The following is a 7,238-nucleotide window of genomic DNA, read 5'->3' on the forward strand; positions in this document are numbered from 1 at the left end:
TTGTTAATTATAGCATGTTTAATGAGGGTATTTAAGTCAAATATAATTATCATTGACTATTTTCTTAAACGTTTGCATACATTTCAATTTTATAACTTATTTTTTTCTTACAAATCTATAACGTCCATATATATCCTAATATTTTGAATTTAAAACCCAAAAAAATATTATAAAAAAAACTTCTCCTAAATTTATAATTATTTTGGGGTTTTACATAAGTGATGGGATGTGAATTTTGTAGTGCAATATTTCGAGGTACTTTATATTTAAATTAAAAGGCACTTGGAAAATAAAAAGTTGTAATTAACATTTAGTCTATTACTAATAGTTACATGAGACAATTGAGATTTATTTATGAAAAGAAATGTCAGCTCATATAGGGCAATAGTTGTTTTTAGTAGTCGTTTTTTTGTATTCTATCTCAAAAATATTATATTTGAAGTTTTTAGTGCAAAAATATTATATTTGAAGTTTTTAGTGCAAAAAAACTATTATTTTAAAGTTATAAACACTCATTTTTTTTAATGTTTGTAGTTTTGTATTTTTGAATTTATTTATTATTGTAAGCTCTACCTAACTTTGTTTAAGATTTCATTTATAAGGAAAATAATTATTTAAAAAAAACTATTTTTTAAAGATTTACAATACCCACTATTTTAATGTTAAAACTATATCATTATTGTTGATGTCGATTCCAACAATCTCAAATTATAATATAGTATATATATTTGATTTATTTAAGTATGAGTTTCAAAAGACGTCGTATAAGAAACAAAAAGGAATTCGAAAAGAAATGGATGAAAAAGAATATAAGAACTCGATACTTTTATTGATAATCAAATGTATTATAATCGGTGGACGAAGCGCCGAACTCGAACGGACGAACTCAGAGAACAAGAAATAGAAGAAAGAATATTCAGAATAAAATGTATGCTCGTCTGTGCGAAAATCGACACATCGGTGAAAAGATTTTTTTTAGTATATTAACGATTTCCTTCTTTTTTGTAGGAAAAATTAAGGCTCCTTCGCTCGCAGAATTTGCTGCCAAGCTCGCCACACTTCAGGAAGGTTGCGGTGAGTGGTCGAACTTCACTCCGGAGCGTTTCATTATGGCCGAACTTTGGCCATTTCCTCCAACCGTCGTTCTCGAAGAAGATTAGTTTGGCCAAATAAAAAAAATTATTTCACTTTAGTCTCTTTCAACTAAGGATTTCTCTTTCCTTTATTTTTTTATTTTTTTTAGTAGTCGAGGACAACATGAACATGCCCATCAGCGCTCGCGATGCAAGGTGCAGTAAGAAGGCCGCCATGGCCTCTTCCTCGGCCACTGCGCCCTCGGGTCCCTCTCAGGACCCCGAAGTCGAGGTCACCGAAGACCATCCTCGGGCCGACATCCCAGTCGTGGATGTCGACAATGATGCGGTCCCCGCGGGGACCGACGAAGCGCAGGGCGATCAAGCCCTTGGGTCTGTTCCTGTCGCGACGGCTGGACAGGCCGACAGCTTGGCGTCTCTAAAAAAGAGAAAAAAGCCGACGGGCCGGAGCGAAGGCCGAGGTGAGGAGGACGCCCCTCCCAAGGGCGAGCTGAGGAAGACGAAGAAGAAGAAGAATAAGGGCAATGGGGGTAGGGATCCGGAGCCCGTGGTGGCCGCGAGCGGGCCAGAGAGTGCCCCTGAGGCCGGAGCGACCCACGGGGACAGAGGGAGAGAACTCCGGCCGGTGGGAGCGGCCCGGCGAGGACTCGCGGCGGTATGACGAGGTCTCGCAGAGGTGACTCTGGTGCCACTTCTTCGAAACCGAAGAAGGCGTGCTACGTCAACTTCCACTACAATCAGGACCACCTGCTATGCGACGATCTCTATTCGTCTGCAGGGTTTCTTAGGCAGCTGACCGTAGAAGGTCATGAGTTGTCCAAGGTCCCCGAGCTGACATAATCGGACTGGTACCAATGCATGGCGTCGACCATTACCGGGGTAAGTCCTACTATTTTTATTACGATGGCAAACTGAGATACTTAGCGATTTTTTTTTGCAGCTGTCAACTCAGTTCAACCGGGGAGTGTACCGGTACGAGAGGCGCCTCCGGAAGGCAAATGCTGCTCTCGCCGAACTGGCTTCGGTGAAGAAGGGGACAGAGTCCCTTCAGGCCGAGCTCAAGGAGGTGGGCGGAAAAGTAGCTTCCCTTGAGGAGGACGTCGCTGCCAAGGACGCCCTCTTGGGGAAGTACAAGGCCGCCCATGCCGATCTATTGGCGATGACCAAGTCTTTGGAGGCCAAGGTCGAAAAGAAGGAGGCCACGATCGAAAAGTGGGGCGTTCATTCGGCCGAGCTGAAGAAGAAGCTCGATGTGGCTGAGGCTAGGGTGAGGAACCAGGACCGGGATCTGGCGGCCGCTCAGAACGAGGCGGCGAAGCTCAAGAGGTCGGCCAAAGCCGAGAAGGATATGGCGGTCTTAGCGGCGAGGAAGGCGACCTTGTTGCGATATCGGGAGCAGAAACTGAAGTATCGTGCTCAGAAGGAAAAGATAGACGACGCCGTCCTCGTCTTGAAAAAGCTCGAGCAGTGCCGGGGCAACAAAGAGTTGATCTCAGAAGCATTGAAGGGGGGGATTTCCGACTGGGCCGACGAACTCAAAGATACTGAGGATGACATTGCTCAGTACGAGGCGGAGTATGCCACCATTGACGTTCTCGAGGTCGATGACATCCCTTTCACTCTTTACGCCGACCGTTCCCCTCCCGAGGTCCCAGCTGACTCCGCCCCCGACGCCCCTGCCGAGGTTCCGGAGCCAGAAGTTCCTCCCTTCGATGAGCATGGGTCGATGATGGGTGTGACGGACGAGGCCCTAAACCCGATTCCAGAGGTCGACGAGGACGCGCAGCCGTTCACCCCGTCCTCCGAGCGTCCCGAAATCTGAGCTCGAAGCCTTGCTCTCCACAACTTATGTCTCCCTTTTTATTTCTTTGTTTTTCAGTAGTACTTTTCGGGCCCGTTTGTTTTGGGCTCAATTTTTACTTATTTTGAAACAATTATAGGGGGCTTCGGTACCCCAATCCATTTTTGGATTGCTTGTTATTGTTTATTATTTAATGCAATTTTCATTTCTTAAATATTTGTCAAGTCTTTTAGCTCGCCAAATTCCTTTAAGAATACATGAATGTTTGTTTATTTTGTCTGTCATTCAGGTCGCCTTTTCGCTCTGAGGGTTTCCATCAAATGTTATTTAGTCGAAGTCTTTATCAACTTGGGTTTTTTAGAATCTGTTAAGTCTTTTAGATCGCCGGGATCTAAAACGTTTCCCCTAAGATTTTAGGCCGATGTCATATGACGATATTTTCGTATTTGCTAAGTCTTTTAGATTCTCGAAGTATCTAAAATGTTTCCCTTAGGCCATAGTCATATGGACATATGTCTTTTATATTTTCTAAGTCTTTTAGATCACCGAGATCTAAAACATTTCCCTAAGGCTGAAGTAATCAAATGAATCTTACCCAGGCGTTGCCAAGTCTTTTAGATCGTCAAGATCTAAAAAGTTTCAATTTTTTTTCCTGGGCGAGGCCTACCTTGCCGAGGTGCGGCCTCTGATTCAGATGTTACGTGAGGTGATGAAGTGAGATTTCGGATCTCGCCTTGGTCGTGAGGTATTCACACCGTAGTACTAGTTCGGGATCTGGACCTCTAGGACGAAGTGTGGGCTCCGAAGCCCTGTTGTCAGATTTTTGCGGTTGTCTCGAAATGAGCGGTTTGAGCTTTTGTGGGACTGTGCCTTTGCCAAGAAAGGCTGCCTACGTACCCTTATGTAGGGATCAAGTCGGACGTAGTTTGATTCTTACTGGCTTTAGCAGTAGTACTTTTTAAGATTCGAGATGTTCCATGATCTCAAAACGGGGACTCTATTGAGTGTTTCGAGCTCATACACCCCGGGGTGTGCTACCTTGGGGACCCTGTAGGGGTCTTCCCAATTCGCACTGAGTTTTCCGGCGTTTGCCTCGCCAGTGTTTTGGATGACTTTTCAGAGGACCAAGTCCCCTATATCAAATCTTCTCGTGTTAACGCCTTTATTGTAGAATCTGGCAATGGATTGCCTATAGTGGGATAGCCGTACCAGGGCCGAATCTCGCTTTTTCTCTACAAGATCCAAGGCGTCACATAGTGACTCATCATTTTTTGGTTCATCCTCAGGCGAATGCATCACCCTAAGGGTTTGCACTTGGTGTTCGATTGGGATGACTAATTCGACTCCATGGACCAGGGAAAATGGAGTTTCCCCTGTCGGCCTTCGCGGACTAGTTCGGTATGCCCAGAGTACACCATGTAGCTCTTCTGCCTATCGTCCTTTCTTAGCATCGAGCATTTTCCTTATGGAATCTACTATGGTCTTGTTTGTTGCTTCCGCGTGTCCATTCCCTTGAGGATATCGTGGTGTCGACATCCTCACCTCAATGTTATTGCGGAAGCAGAAAACTCCTGAATTTTTTTTATATAAATTGTGACCCATTGTCCGTTACGATTTCGTGGGGGTTCCATGCCGACAGATTATATTTTTCCAGATGAATGATGTGACGTCGACATCTTTTATCAAGACGAAGGCACCTGCTTCGACACATTTCGAGAAATAATCTGTTAAGATTAATAAAATCTTAGTCCGCTAGGGGTGGCCGGCATTTGTCCTACGATGTCCATAGACCATTTCATGAATGGGTATGGAGACGAGATGGAGGAAAACTCTTCTGCGGGTCTTTTTATGTTAGGTGCGTGGCGTTGGTATTGGTCACAGCAGCGCGAATGTGCCTCATAATCTGCCAACAGGGTCAGCCAAAAGTAGCCTTGTCTCTTTATTTTGATGGCGAGTGCTCTTCCCCCTGCGTGGCTTCCATATCCTCCCTCGTGTACGTGTTCTAGGATTCGTTTTGACTCATCCGTACCAACGCACTTAAGGTATGGTCATGTGAAGCTTCTTTTGATCAGGTTTTCGTTTATCACGCAGAATCATGCACTTCTTAATGCAAGTCTGCGTTTCGCCATCTTGTCGGACGGGACCGTACCAGTCGTGATGTAATGTATGACTTCATCTCTCCAATCCCCCCTTCTATAGTTATCACTGCGGTGACAGTGATGGCTATGGAAGGTTGTTTGATTGTTTCGACTGGTATTATTCTTTTGAGTTCCGGATCCGAAGTGGACGTTAAGGCGGCCAGTGCGTCTGCTGAGGTGTTTTGACCCCTAGGGATTCGCGTTAGAGAGAATTGTTTGAACTGTGCCATAAAGTCTTTTACGACCTTCGAATAGGCTTCCATTCGCTCGTCACGTGTCTCGTATTCGTCGGAGTATTGATTTGCCACGAGCTGAGAGTCGCAGAAAGCTTGTACTTGCTTTGCTCCGACGGCTATAACCAATCTTAGTCCGACTATAAGTGCTTCGTACTTGGCCTCATTGTTTGATGCAACGAAGTTGAGTCTGAATGATTGTTCGATGACCTCACCGTGGGGGGATGTTAGGTGTATTCCTACTCTTGCCCCTTGTTTTGATGATGCGCCGTCCACTTTTAGTGTCCAAGTGCCCTTGTCTTCAGTCACGGCGGGGTCCTCTCTTGGGAGTTCGACGAGGAAGTCCGCTAAAACTTGAGATTTAGCGCAAGTCCTAATTCGATACTCAATGTCGTACTCGCTTAGTTCTATGACCCATTTGGTCAATCTTCCCGACTGATTAGGGTTGTGTAGGAAACTTCTCGGCGGTTGGGTCGTCATCACTATTATGGAATGAGATTGGAAGTATGGCCAGAGCTTTCGTGAAGCGGAAACAACGGCTAAGGCCAATTTTTCCATAATAGGATACCGAGTTTCTGCATCGACTAACAACTTGCTCACATAGAATATGGGTCGTTGGTCCCCTTGCTCTTCACTGACGAACACTCCACTAACCGCCGCTTGGGAAACGGCAACGTATAGGTAGAGTGGCTCTCTTGTCACGGGTTTTGCTAAAATTGGGGGTATCGATAGATATTCTTTTAGTTCTTTAAACGCTTTTTCGCATTTTTCGTCCCATTCGAGTTTCTTGTTTCCTTTGAGGAGTCGATAGAATGGGAGACATTTGTCCGTGGATCGAGAGATGAAGTGATTGAGGGCGGCGATACGACCTGTCAACCTCTGCACTTCTCGTCTGTTACGAGGTGAAGGCATCTCTCGTAAAGCATTTAGCTGGTCCGGGTTTGCTTCGATTCCTCGTTGGGTGACTAAGTACCCGAGGAATTTCCCGGAGGATACTCCGAACGAACACTTGGTAGGATTCAGTTTCATTTGATACTTATTCAGTATCTCAAAACATTCCTCCAGGTGTCCTACATGGTCAATTTCTCTTAGGGATTTGACGAGCATTTCATCGATGTACACTTCCATTTTTTTTCCTATTTTTCTCTGAACATTTCGTTGACTAACCTTTGATAGGTGGCGCCAGCGTTCTTTAGTCCAAATGGCATGACCTTGTAGCAATAGGTGCCTCGGTCCGTTATGAATGCCGTTTTTTCTTGATCGTTCGAATGCATTAGGATCTGGTTGTACCCTGAAAATGTGTCCATGAATGAAAGTACCTTGTGTCTCGCGGTTGCCTCGACCAGTTGGTCAATATGCGGTAAATGGAAGCTATCTTTGGGGTATGCCTTGTTTTTAGGTCGGTGAAATCGATGCATACCCTCTATTTTCCATTTTTTTTTCTTTACGATGACGGTGTTTGCTAACCAGTCCGGATATTTGACTTCGCGGATTGAATCGGCTTTGAGGAGTCTTTCGACTCCGTCGTTGACTACTGATGCTCTGTCGAGGCCAAGCTTGCGTCTCTTTTGTTTTACTGGTTTGAAACTTGGGTCAACGTTAAGCTGGTGGGACGTAACGTCAATGCTAATCCCTGGCATATCCTCCGTCGTCTAGGCGAAGGTAGATTTGTTTCGCTTCAGGAAAAAAATCAGCTATCGTCGTATACTTCCTTTAAGCTCGGCTCCAATTCCTACGCATTTGGAGGGATCGAGGCCGTCGAGCTGTATTTTTACCGTCATTTCAGTACTTGGGGAATTCGATTCTTCTAGTTTAGAGCTTTTAGTTTTAGTTGGCTCTACGGGAGGTTGTCTGGTTCCCTTTGATCTCCTCTATTCTTCCAGGCGTGGGAAATCGAATACACTGGTGGAAGGTTGAGGGAACGGCCATCATCCGGTGTATCCATGGTGATCCCAAGATGATGTTAGAAGGG

This window comes from Urtica dioica, chromosome 6 (assembly GCF_054948205.1).
Source record: "Urtica dioica subsp. dioica isolate 48M chromosome 6, U.dioica_male_clone48M_v1_H2, whole genome shotgun sequence".
Lineage (NCBI taxonomy): Eukaryota > Viridiplantae > Streptophyta > Magnoliopsida > Rosales > Urticaceae > Urtica > Urtica dioica.